This window comes from Pagrus major, chromosome 5 (genome assembly GCF_040436345.1).
Source record: "Pagrus major chromosome 5, Pma_NU_1.0".
Classification (NCBI taxonomy): domain Eukaryota; kingdom Metazoa; phylum Chordata; class Actinopteri; order Spariformes; family Sparidae; genus Pagrus; species Pagrus major.
This window is the reverse complement of record NC_133219.1, coordinates 26,932,356-26,947,036: the sequence shown is the minus strand read 5'-3', so window position 1 is coordinate 26,947,036 and position 14,681 is coordinate 26,932,356.

Below are 14,681 nucleotides of genomic sequence, written 5' to 3'. Positions count from 1 at the left end.
CGTCGGGTCATGCTGTTGTCGTTACATGCTGCTGTCGAGGCTTGTTCATGCAACAACTTCCATAGAGGAAACAGAACTGAAGGCAGTGAAGCTGCTGTTTCGTCATTTAGCAATAAAAGCGCCACCTATTGGTCGATTTGCACGAAATTTTGTAGAAATGCTCATCTTGCCATGGAACACAACTGGGAAACGTTTTGTGTTAATCGGACTGTATTTCATCAAGATACACAAGAATGTCTGTTTGACGACAGTGTGCAGGAAATTGTTGTTTTATATTTTGGGCGTTCTGTGGACTAGCACATTTCTTTTAATAACTTTTTGTCAGGAGGGTCCACAGGTGCTGCGTGCAAAGTTTGGTGCAAATTGGAAAAATTGCCTGGGAGGAGTTCGAAAAAGTAGGTTTGCGACATTTGGCGAATTTGCGAATGGAAATTCAGTGCGAATGTGGGCGTAGCCTACATCACACGGTTCGGCTGTGTTCAGGGAACATATAGATATAATGTTTAACGATGTGCACCATATTATGTGGGAGTAATTAGCAAAAAACGTTTTTTCTTGATAATAGCGCCACCTGCTGGTGATTTTTGGTGTGTGAGTTACAGATGCCAGTCTATACCACCCCAATCAGTTTCATGTCCATAAGTGTTATGGTGTGGGCACAGTGCCAATTATAAAATGAAACTGCCACCAGAGCGCCACCTAGTGTCAGATCGGTAACCCCTTTGTCAGCTATCCTCAGGAGGGCATTGGCAATGAGTGTACCAAGTTTTGTGTTCATCCGACCAACCAATGTTGAGATATAAAATACTTCAATTTAAATAGCGCCACCTAGTGGTCGTCGGCCAAAATTTCGCACAAAGCCTTTGGGGCTCATGCGCAAGTAGTATCCTGAGTTTCACGTCATTTGGACGCACCAATGTGGAGATATGCAACACTTCCTGTTGTGACCCGATTCCACAGGAAGTTGTTATTTAATAACTTGAGTATTCTTTGGAATATCAAAATTCTTTTAATAACTTTTTGTCAGAAGGGTCCACAGATGCTGTGTGCAAAGTTTGGGGCAAATCGGTGAAATTGCCTGGGAGGAGTTCGAAAAAGTAGGTTTTTGACATTTCGCGAGCTAACGAAAAAAAACGATAGGCGGAAATGGGCGTGGCCTATATCAGGAGATTCAGCACAATTCACTGAACGTGTGGATATAAGGTTTTTGAATGTGCGACAAAGTATGTGGGAGTTATTAGCCAAAACGCACTTTCCTTGATTGTAGCGCCACCTAGTGGTGAAAATTCACAACGACAACAGATTATAAAATTTTTCGCCAGGTCTGATCTATATTCCAAGTTTGATGAGTTTTGGGGTATGTTCAGGCAGTGAAAAATGCGATCATTTGGGAAGAAGAAAAATAACAAAAAATAAATAATCATTCGAAAAACAATAGGGACCTCGCAGGTTCCCTGCTCGGGCCCTAATAATAATAAGAATCGCTACGATTACAATAGGGACCTCGCAGGTTTCCTGCTCGGGCCCTAATAATTAAAGCTGCAAGCAGCGATGAACGGGCCCTCGCAGTCCACGCGCGTCGGGGCGTGCTGCCGTCGGGGCGTGCTCCTTACCCTGACCCATTGCCCCGTTATTGTGCGCGCATGTCTTAACTGATAGCCAAAAACGGTTTTGTGTTGATAATAGCGCCACCTGCTGATGATTTTTGGTGTGTGAGTTACAGATGTCAGTCTATACCACCCCAATCAGTTTCATGTCCATAAGTGTTATGGTGTGGGCACAGTGCCAATTATAAAATGAAACTGCCACCAGAGCGCCACCTAGTGTCAGATCGGTAACACCTTTGTCAGTTGTCCTCAGGAGGCCATTGGCAATGAGTGTACCAAGTTTGGCGTCAATCCGACCAACCGATGTGGAGATATAAAATACTTCAATTTAAATAGCGCCACCTAGTGGTCATGGGCCAAGATTTTGCACAGAGCCTTATGGGCTGATGGGGAAGTAGTATCCTGAGTTTCACGTCATTTGGACACACCAATGTGGAGATATGCAACACTTCCTGTTGTGACCCGAATCCACAGGAAGTTGTTATTTAATAACTTGAGTATTCTTTGGCGTATCAAAATTCTTTTAATAACTTTTTGTCAGAAGGGTCCACAGATGCTGTGTGCAAAGTTTGGTGCAAATCGGTGAAACAGCCCGGGAGGAGTTGGAAAAAGTAGGTTTTCGACATTTTGCGAGCTAGCGAAAAAAAACGGTAGGCGGAAATGGGCGTGGCCTATATCAGGAGATTCAGCAAGATTCACTGAACGCGTGGATATAAGGTTTTTGAATGTGCGACAAAGTATGTGGGAGTTATTAGCCAAAACGCACTTTCCTTGATTATAGCGCCACCTAGTGCTGAAAATTCACAATGACAACAGATTATAAAATTTTTCGCCAGGTATGACATATATTCCAAGTTTGATGACTTTTGGGGTATGTTCAGGCAGTGAAAAATGCGATCATTTTGGCAGAAAAATAATAATAATAATAATAATAATAATAATAATAAGAATCGCTACGATTACAATAGGGACCTCGCAGGTTTCCTGCTCGGGCCCTAATAATAATAATCATTACAAAAACAATAGGGTCCTCGCAGTTTCACTGCTCGGGCCCTAATAATCATTACAATTACAATAGGGTCCTCGCAGTTTCACTGCTCGGGCCCTAATAAGAAGGGACATTTGAGAATTTCTCTCACAATATACAACCACCATTAGCAATGAAAATCTTTCTGACAAGAGTCAGACAGAAATCTGGTATACAGACGAGTTAATGTTTTACAGTTTTATGTTATGTTTAGTCACATTTGCTAACTTCCTTGCTCCCTCTCTGATGATCATTTGGCGTTTACCCTGAAGCTAAGAGGCAACCCAATGACACGCTCTGACTCTTTCTCTAGGCTTGAACATTGTTGAATATTTAGGATAATGTAAGTTCACAACTCAAAAATGTGGAACAGAGGTCTTTGTTTTTAGATGTTTTAATGTGGAAATGTTAAACACTATATAATTAAATAACATGAATAATACACACGCTGTTCTATTTAAACAGTACTATGACTTGCAGCTCTGTCTAAATAAGACAAAGCACTGCTTACCATTTTGTAATGCAGCAAGCTGTGAGACTGCTCTTCGCTGTTGCCATGTTATCACTGGTTACCATACTGTATATCGACTTCAGCGGGGATTTGGCTTCAGTTCTGACCTTGGCAACACTTTTCCTCTTTTCAGTTGTTAAAGATGAGTGGAAAACTTTAAAGGCAGCACTGTGTGCTGGAAATTATGGCTTTTTAAAATTGCCCTTATGAATGACCATAAACATAACCTCCATCTGAGCAAATAAGCCTCGCTGGGGGCTTCAGCAGAGCAGCCATTAAACAGGATTCCCCCTCAGCTCAGATCCGTTTTTTTTGAGTGGTCAGTCTGCCAAGAATAAAAGTCAGCGGTCCATATAGCAGACGGCTGTAATGACCCTGAGCCAAACCGGTCCCTTCGGTCTTTAATGCAGGCCTTGCCGAATGGCGTATGAATCAGGAGACTAACATGCAAGTCGGGAGGAGTGGTGCGGACAGGGATATCACAAGGCCCAGCTCAGACAGCAGCAATAATGCAGCCCTCCAAATCCTATTATCATTGTAATGGAACGGATGGCGTGGGAGGAGAGGAGATGGCTGTGTGGGAGGGGGAGAGAGATGAGGTGGAAGGTTGCTCCTTCTCTCTGTTTCCTTCCCCCTATCTCAAGAAAAATGTGTGCACGTACGCACACGAACACACACACACACACACACACATATATATTCCTCTATCTTATCACTGTACCAGAAAGCTCTGAGGTGACACCCCCATGTCAAATAAATGCCTCCTTAAAGAAGAAAAATGTCAGGAGAAGAGGTGATTTGTGATATAACTCTAAACTTTAACTGAAAACATCTTTCATAACTCAGAAAGGAGCAAGTCAGCAAAAAGCGATAGCAGAGTAGAAATGTATAACATTAAAAAAGGAGAGATATGGCAGTGATACCTTGAGACCTTAGACCTTGAGAGGAAATGCTGTTTCGGAAATTAAAATGTGACGTAGAATAAAGGTAAATATAATTCCATAGGAGAATCAGATAATGCATAGGGAGATGTGTCTTTATCACGCACAGTACCATTCAGTCAAATTCATAATGAGACTACTCCACAGAATAAGATGTCGAACCTAATAACAATCTGCAAATATTCCAGCTCTCACAGAGACTTAATGGATAAGAGAAGCACTGAACCCCATCTGCCCGTAGTCATCATTAAGTCTTCAAAATCTTTCAAAAGTAACTGAGCTGGTTAAGAGGGCAATAAATGACTTGTGGGCATCAGTATATTCTGGGTACTTTAACAAGACCTCTGTCAGTTGCTATTTGGACAGATTTACTAACAACTGGGACACCCCGCCCACAAGTCTTGAGAATTATGCAATCGATGAAGTTTATGTTTCTGTAGGTGGCATGCTGTCCTCTGTCCAGTAATTATCATCAATCATGATAATTACTTTGTTCCTCATTTGAAAAATAGGAAATCCATCACTTCCTTTGTGTTTTATTGTGTCTTATAATAAACATAAAAGCTTTCATGAATGGTAAATAGGGGGAATCAGTATTGTGGTCGACAAGTGATTGTGACGACAAAAGATATGTGTATGTATATGATCAATCTGATTATTACAGATTTGTTTAACTTTATTTATTTAGCCTGGCGTGTTCATGTCAGGCACAAAGGAAGCACATCTTCTATTGCAGAAAAAAACTAAATAGACAAACAAACAAACAAACAAATGGGAGAAGAGGCTGTATTTTTCTCATGGATGAAATACAAGATATAGTGTGCCTTGGAAACCTTTGCAGCAGATCATCAATTCAGAGGTGTTGTTCACAGTGAAAAGGTGTGATACAAGAAGGTCTGATTGTCAAGACAAATAGGGATAGAAAGGGCGAGAACAGAGGGTAAGAGAGAATGGTGGGCCCCCACGTGAGTGTAGAAATAAAAGACAGGGCTGAAAGCTGACAAAGGTTGGAGAAAGAGACTGATTAGTTTCATTTGGCAAAGGACACAAACTGGGAGAGGATTGGACTGGAAGGGTTAGGAGGCAATACAATAGTGTACTGTTATCTAGGAAGATGACAAAAGCAGAAATGATGGAAATTACCAGGGTTAGCATTAGCATGCTAGCTAGGTTAGTTCTGGTTGTGAACAAGCTACTTTTCTTACACATTCAAGTCACATGCACACAAACTTATGAGCAGGAATCCAGTAAGGTGAAAGACAGTACCCTATACCAGCATCATAGGCCCTCCCAGAGCAATCATCGAAGCATTAGCCGAGGATTAAAGCAGATGCCGGCTCTCTTCTCTATCTTCCTCTGCATTCTTATCACCTTGTGCAGAATAAAGAATCCCACTGAGAATATCAAGTCATGTCCGAACCACTAAATACAGTATCACAGCTGTGATTGAAGTGAGCCGGAGAAGAATACACATAAATGATTAAGGTGAAATCTGAGAAAGAGAAGTCTCCCATAGGATAGACTACATAATGCACAAAAGTAGTCTCCTTTCCCCCCAGTAAGCAGACCGCAGTCCAAGATAGCTTTAACTCATTACTGGTAAATTAACAAAAAAAATATTATTTTATACTTAGACTTACACTTATACTTATATTCTAGGTGAATAGATTTCATAACCAGTGGAATATATCTGCAGCTCTGGTTTAGTAATATAAGATAATCTTTCATCTTTCCACCTTGTGGAAATTCAGGTGTTGCAGCAGCAAAAATGCAGAAATAAATACACATACAGTAAACAGAGAAACTTTGTGAAATAAATAATTAAGATTACAACAAAAGTATATAAAATATAAAAAATTACAAGGTATAATAATCATAACTTTAACAGATCATATGCCTTATCAGATCATTTTCTAAAAACACATTCCAATTCTCCAATATGATAATTATACATATAATTATATATATATATATATATATATATATATATATATATATATATATATATATATATATTCTATTTTAACATGTTATTATATATATAATAACAATCCCTAACCCTATCATAATATATATTAACATATATAATTTTAACACTAACTAACTAGACCACAAGACTTTTTAACAGATGAACAGAATTTGCACAGACTGTATTACGCAAATGATAATACCCTACGAGTTATACTATAATGAAACCAGAACTATTAACATCATGAAATGTACAACGGATGGCATTATACCACATATTATGCAATGGCCATGTGCTGCTGTGCGCAGAAGATAATTCTGTTTTCCTATAGGTCAACATTGTTAATTCAGTCATGGAAGGCAAAAAAAGAAAAAAGAAAAGGTCAGTTGTCCCAGTCCCTGGATCATTCCACATAACAACATTATATTGCAAACACTATGAAACACATTTTTAGTGGGAGACTGTTTTCGGCTTGTGCATTTCTGCCTAATTGATATACAGTGTTTAGCAAGAAATATGTAAACTGACATGCAATTCTGGTATTTTTATTATGCACACTGTACAACTACAAATAACATATTTACAAGGCTTTCAAAGACCTGCCTTCCATCGACTCTAAAGCAATTAGGCTGTATGAATTTGCAAACAGTTTATTTAAGGTAGGTAATTAGCTGCGCTTTTTATTGCTTATAAATTACATGCACAAAAAGAGCACTTGGATGAGGCTGCTATATTCCAGCGATTAATGAGGAATGCAGCACCCGGCAGCTCCGCCAATGTGTTGTCCCTCATTATGTCATCCAAGCAAAACATCACTCCTGTTTGCTCGCATATCTTGTCAAAGCTGTTGAGAAAAGCTAAAACACTGTAGGAGGGAATATCCATCAGCTCGGAACAGTGGGCCAAAGGGTCATAACCAAGGACAAATCCAGCAGTGCATGAAATTGCAGTAATACACACTGTTAAATTAAAAATGTCTGTTGTCGAGTGACAGGTTAAACGTAGCTCTGTTCAACATTAAATCAAGCAGTGGAGCATTCATTTTGACACTAAAGATGACAGGAAATTAGCCTGTTGCACGTTACATTACTGCTCACATTGACATGGCACTTTAAGTGAAAGACAAATATGTATATGAAATATTACCCGTGGAATGAACACTAAATATTTACCTATGCTTTAAGAGGCTATGTAGTTCTCATGGGCACAGTATCTATAGTGTACAAAATCTTTGTGGAGCTCACATATTTTTAACATTGCCCAATCATATTTACCTTATACAGCTCTCATCATCTATAAATGCCTATCCTACATAAAGAAGTACAACTCAAAGGTAATTTAAGGATTTCAGTCTCCTTACTCCTGCCTACAATCTTAAGCTTGTCCATTTTGAGAGGCTGTCTATTGATCACCGCTCTCCTTGTCGAGTGTGGAGCTGGGCTGCCGATGCAATCAGTTCTGATATAATGGGCCCAAGCATTTAATTGGGCACAGCCTCAGTGTTCTCCTCTATTGATTGAAATCTCCGGACTTAACCCTTAATCAGGCTCCAACATCACTTTCATGACAATACCATATGAGAGGATTTTTAGAAAATCTTCTCATGTTATGGTGGAGCTTTATGGTCTTCACTGGTCATTTTATTCCTCCGCATTTTGTACAAATTTGTACACTGACAAATGTGGTCGGATGTTCTTAAAGATTAACACAAATGGGGTTTAGACATGATATGGTATGATATCATGGGTAACTTAAGGTAAATGAGAGTCAAGAATGAGAAGTCAAATTTGGTTATTTAACCCAGGAAAGATGTACAGTTAGAAATTGGGTAACACCCAGTAGGAATCACTTAAAGTTTATTGTTAGAGGCACACAGGTGGTTCACTGATACTGCAGGGACAGAAAGACTACAGGAATATTTTACTCGATTAGAAGTAAAAATAGTTGTAAAAATGTGGTCGGTAAAAATGTACCCTGATCAAACATATATTAAGGTTTATTTCTTAATTTTATAAAAGGTGAAGGTTAAAGGTCTAGTGTTCATGAAGGTTCTCAGTCATCCAGGTCATGGTAATTCTAAGTGCGATATATCGTAGGCATCTGGACTTGTTTCAGTTTCACAAAGACGTTTCGCCTCATCATCATCCAAGAGGCTTCTTCACTTCTAACTGAAGAAGCCTATTGGATGCTGGCTTTAAACCCTGTGTGGGTTTGTCCTCACAGAGCTGTTAAGGTAACGTGTGAACTCTGATTTTCAGAGTCGTTAGGGCCACTTGTGAGTCGTTGACCCAACTGGCATTCATGTGGGTCGTAGGCCACCTCTCCAGAGGACGTGGCCTAAGACATTACTTATCACCCACCTACAATGCTGTACTGAGTTCCCTCCCCAGACAGCTTAACAACCATTCACACCCACCTAGCCCTAACGACTTACCTCTGTGATTTCCAACAAATCTCAGTACTTCAAAAAAGTACAGTAAGTATTACAGTGATCACTTACCACAGTCCTAGTTCTGAACCCTTCTATATGATTTGTCCAAAGGACAAGGAATAATTAGATCACATGCTGTGTAATTTGAAATAACTGGTCTGTTAGATTAAATCTGCATCATTGTTTTCTTTTGTGTTAAGTACAGTCCAGCTGACATTGCCTCTTTGGCTTGATATGCCAACACGAAGTCCAACTGCTAAGGCAATAAACATGTTTCAGAGAGAATTCAACATTCAGATGGGATGGCTACTTCCTAAAATCACCAACCAACAAGCGTGAGAAAACACTGTCGCCTAGGTTCTGCAAGCAGCTACTTGATTCCCTGCAAGATTGCTTGAAGAAGCAGTTTGGGAAAATCATGTCCGACTCAGCGCTGGTTGCTGCCACCATCCTTTATCCAAAAATGTAAAACCTTCAGTGAAAAAGATGTCCTCAAACTAGCTAATGAAAAGCTATTACTAAATGTTTCATGGTCAGTTTCTCATTTCCACTTTTTTCAACACTGAATTTGTATATGCTATTGCCTCCTTGCTTAATCATAATGAAAAACATATTAACAAAAAATGTTTAATTGTTTTTGATTTAGGCCGCAGTTACATTAAGGAACATTTTTTATCTGGACTACAGTGAGCCTCTGTTGCCGCCTGCTGACAACTACTCAAGTGCCTTCAATAGCCGTTTTTATGCTTGACAACAACCCGCCAATTTGGCTGTCCTTTTTGTGGCTAGGTTCGTGAATTTAGACAGACCGCGGCATATTGGGGGTCTGTTTTGGTCCGCCAATATGACGCCTCGGAGGGTACACTTTTTACCACCTCCATTGCTATGTAAATCCAAGGCGTTGATGTGCCGGCAATTGCGTGACATGGGCGGAGGTGTCGATGACGTGCACTGTTGTGTGACCCACAGCCGGGAGTTTTAAAAGCAGGAAACAGCTGATCACAGCTGTCAGTTCATCACTTCATCCGCGGACGTCAAGATGAGCGACTGGAAAGCCGCTGAGATCCGGGAGATGCTAACCATCACAGCCGAGAGAATCGTCAATAACCAGATCACGGGGACTGTTGTACGTCACTGTTCACACCCAACTTCGTGCTTCACGTCACGTCACACTTTTTTGCAAAGGAGGAATATTACACCTCCATTTCAAATAGACAAGGTGGCAGATTGCAGGCTTTACCTGGCTGCAAATGTGGTGCATTTTCTAACTAAAAGGGGCTATTGACTTCCTTTCTAATATGAAGCACGACCAAACAACAGCTGCACGCTGAAGGTGTGGACATGCTGACGTCTTAACCCGGCTGTATCCAACCGGTTGCTCAAGCTAAACAAAGCCCTCCCTGCCTCTGCTGCCTGTGAAAGGCTTTTCGAGCAACTGGATTGATCTTCAGCCCAGAAAGGGAAGTAGTGATTCACACCACTTGAAAAAAAAAAAACAGCTCCTAGTGAGGTTGGATATAGACGTACTACACAGCAGACTTACTACCTGTAAAATGGGCAGTACAGTAGAGTGCAGACGCAACAAATCGTTTGCATTGACAGCAGAAGTGCACTTCTACTGGAATTAGGAGGATGTGACCAAAAAATGAACAACTACTTCATTGTATGAAAGTTTTATTTGGTTGTGATTAAGTATTGTCTTTATTCAGTCTGTTCTGTTTAGTATAAAGCAGTGCTGCTGTTTGTAAAGCTAGATCTGTGTTAACTGAGATTTTAAGGTAGGTTAGTTTTTTAAAGCTGAAGTAGACAATACTAGGGAAAGATAGTTGATTATTGAGTGTCATTCACAGGTCGTCAACCACCGAGGCTTTGGGTTGGCCAGGGGGATGCTGATAGACACATTTGTGGTGACAGAACCAGGTGTTTTTCAAACTAGCCCTGTGTCTAAACCTAACCAGACCACCAGCACAGTGTTGTCAGAAGATAAAAATGAAAACTTAATCAAAAGGAACTTAAAATTGCAACATAAAGAAATGTAAACTACATTGCCAACATTTATTCTGGCCACTGAGTATTGAATATTATAATATTATATTCCATGTCTACCATAGTGCCCCCTAAAATGTACACACAGGACCTTTAATTTTCCTAAGACTGAATTCAGCCATCATTCATTCTATTATTAACGCCTACGCTTTCCCTCCTGTGACATGTCAAAATGTCTACTGTGAAAAGGGCCTGTTAATAAAGTTTACAGTTAGTAAAGTAAGGCGCAGCATCGCTAGTAATTGGCTGACATACTGCATTCACATCATCCATGAAAAGGTGCCATAACAAAGAAACTCCAATCAGACACATCCCATTTTAGATGTGCAATCTTCCATCCGATATAATAGCACGTATACATGATTATCGATTCCATCCCAGGTGGACAGCTGATTGAATCAATGGCAATGTGGCTGTGGCCATTTCCAAAGCCTTTATCATGATTGTTTTTAAAAACTCAGTTTACTGCCACATCTCTTCCTCCAGGGAGGCATCATTGTCCAAGGTGGGCCTCTGAAGAGCACAGCAGATACAATGTAATTGCTTGCAGTGCACAAACTAATAATGTGCACTTTAACTAAAAAAAAAAAAAGCCAGGTAGTTATTGAGCTTGGAAAAACAATCACAGTAGTGTTTGCCACGGTTTTGCCATATGTACAGAATATGTTTTGTATTCACAGAAAGTGTATCTATTTTTCATTAAGTACAGGCTTTCACTAGTTTATACAGTCATTACTCCGCATAAGCTCTGTTACGCTTGGAGAACACTAATGGAACATTTTAATGGTCTTAGTAAATCACAATGAAATTCTTCTAAATGTTTGTTTGCTACTGTACTTGCAGTGAATACAGCCACTGCCAGGAATTTTATATGAAAAATTATAGCCTGAATGATTTAGATGCAGAATAAATGCATACATATTCTTTTATTCCACTTCGGACACACAACAGACGGAAGAAAGTGTGTTTTGCCCCTACATCAATTGTTCATCAGTAAATTGAAGTAAATAATCCTATGTGGCTTCTTTCAAGTGGAATTTGAAGAACATTATATGTTTGAAACACTCCGTAAACCTGTTATTTATTTTCATAACTTTACGGGGGTAAAGAGGACTGAGCATGATGAATGAGTGCTGTGTGGCTGGTTGAGGATCACGTCATGCATGCTTCCATGCGTCACCTCTTCCTCATATCGGCTTCGCAACACGATGATGCGATGAGTAAATCATGGTTTCTGCTGGTATGTCTGTTTTTATAACATTTATCTTTCATCTGCTGCCCCATATGTCACCAAGACCCCATTTTAAAATCCAGTAACAAAATCAATACTTCAATAAATCAAGCGATATTGCTTGGTGCACCTGGTGATGATTTCTTTCATGCAGGAGGGCTAGTCTCAGGTCAGCGTTTTATGGTCTGTCATAGACTCTGAGGACGGGCTGCAGAGCATCATTTGTTATCATGGTTGCATCTCAAAAATGCATTAAGGGCAGCATTCTTTCCTCATTAACTATGTTGACACTTTCCATTAGTCATCTTCAGATAAATTGATTTGGGAAGCTGTCATAACGTGTCAAACTTGTGAAACATTGTGTGTGCTGCAAGAGTCAAAATCCTGCAGTTTAGGAGCTAAAAGCAAACATTTTTTAACCCAGCATATAGCTTATTATAACCAAAGTCTCAGTGTAGAGCAATTGTGGCATGAGAGCAAAAAACTGAAATTCAGAACGAAATTGAAAATGCAGGGTCAAGTCAAACCTGATCAAAGTGTGGGAAACATTACTTTGAAGTCACCCTTGAACTTTTTAAGGACCTTACATCTCTGCACAGAGCAGTTCTGTGATGTTCACTGGCAAATGTTCCTGTCAAATCCAATAGGAGCGCAAAGGACAAAAAAAGGCTATTGGTCAAGGAGGGTTTTCTGTTTGCAGGGAGTGAAATGATCTCCCTGAGTCTTCACATAACATCTTTTTAACTGTGGAAGGGAAGGCAGTGAATTTCTTTTTATGACTTCTTTCTTCTGTGGTGAAAAACCTTGCTTCCAGAGTACATGCATGTTGGTGGTTCATAAAGCCTTATTTTAGCTTTTTATATTTGGTTTACTAAAGGCTGAATGAAATGAAAACCAGATGCGATGAGGCCAGTTAGAACTAGCCCAACAAAATGGTTTCTTTTGAATAAATGTTTATACTCAAGCTTTCACATCAACTGATTTGTCTTTTTTTGAGCATATACTTTGTTTTATGTGCTATAACCAAGTGTAAACCCACCATAACTACACATTGGTTTCTGGACTACCACTTTGAAGCTTTAAGTCTGGCATTATGGCCGTTGCTATCTTGGATTTTTGAGAGCCAAAAAGGGCCATATTTGGATGAGAGGTAAGAGCTGGGAAGGATATCCTGATTGGATCTGACTGAGAACTCAAGGACATACAGTGGTAGCGTCACATCGATCAAAAAAGTAGCCACGCCCTAAAGCATTCCCCGACTTATTGTCTATTTTACCTTAAATAAAAAAAAAAACCTCTTCTTCTTCTGATATAACTCCTGCAGATTAGACGGTTCACAGCGGTTAGAACTGCTTTGAGCATGTCAAAAAAGTTATATTCTGTTTAAATGGTTTTGGGCATGTAAACGCACATCTTATCGGATCATTTTATTCAGTGTCCATGTAAACAGTTAAGTTTAAGTTTTTAGTTTAAATTTAATCTCGATTCAGAATGATGTCAATGAAGAAATCATTCCGATGTGGTCCATGTAACCATAGCTTCAGACCGGGCAGCTACATCCATATTTTATACAGTCACTGGCTTTAACCAAGTGTTTACTCTCATCTGACATCTGTGACATCCAGCTGTTATACTGACATATGATAACATTTACCCGCTATCCCCTAACCATGGAGGAGCACCTCCGACCTCATATTCTCCCTGACTCACACATGCCCCCAGCATCCCTGTCTCCTCTGTTGGCACACTGTGTGTAGGCTTAAACAGAACACAGATTAGCCAGAGTTTATTCGCCTCTTTGGTGTGTCACAGTTTGGTTATATCGCAGCCTCCAGTCTTCTGAACCTCACACTGATCTGTATCATTTATAAATGACCCGAACTGCTTTCCAATTCAGGAAGCGGATCTACTTAATACTAAGAGACTGAGGGTATAATATATCCCAAGTGCCGAACCCTGAGTTTCAAAGAATGAGATTTGCACTCTTTGCAGCTCCAACATTTCTAACGAGATCTGTTAGTCAAGGGAATCAACAAAAAGAAGGCATATCATTTGAAAAACTGTTGCCACCATCTCATGATACTTACTCCTTAACAATGACATTTTAATATCTTTAACTCACAGGCAAACGCAGATTTATACTTTCACTTTTAAGTATTTTACAGCAAATTCACTGCTTTTGTAAACTGTTACCAGATTACAAAATGTTGAGTACATATAAAAATAGCACTTTTTGTCTGTAATTATAGAGAATTTGCCCATTTGGTGGTGGATTAACATTTCAGTGTGTTTTGTTTGAAGCATATCTATCAAGTATACATGTCAAACTCTGCTGCAATGGAAAGTTCAAATTGTAATGCAGAAGACACTCTATTCAGTTGGATTTTTATTCATTATTTACAGATAGTACAATGGTGAAATAGTATTTTCAGCTGGCACATTTACATCTGAATTTGCCAAAATGAAGCAGCAGCAGCAGCTAACAGGCTGGACACACTGGATGCATATGCAGCGCTGCTGTGTGGCGTTACCTCTCGCTTTTCATTTCGGTGTCCATGTTAACAGGTTAGACCGTTCACACTGGATGTATGAGATGCGCTTCTCACGCGAGTGAGCAGCAGCTCAGCGACGCAGCCGTCACGCACTAAACAAGCATCCTGTGTGGCCGGCCTGTAAGACTTGAATCTGGACCTCTGTGAAGGTTTCTCATTATCTCTTGCTGCCACTTTGATGTCTCCCCCTCTGTCAGGAACTGGCCTTAAGAGTCCACAACGACTGTTGCTGCATGACAGCAATCTTCACAGCAGAGATGCCTGCGTCAGATCTGTCATCCAAATTGAATCTGGGAATTTTCATAAGAGCCAATTGAGCAGAGGAATCCTTGTGTGAGTGTGACTTTTTTCCAGTAAGGACAGGTG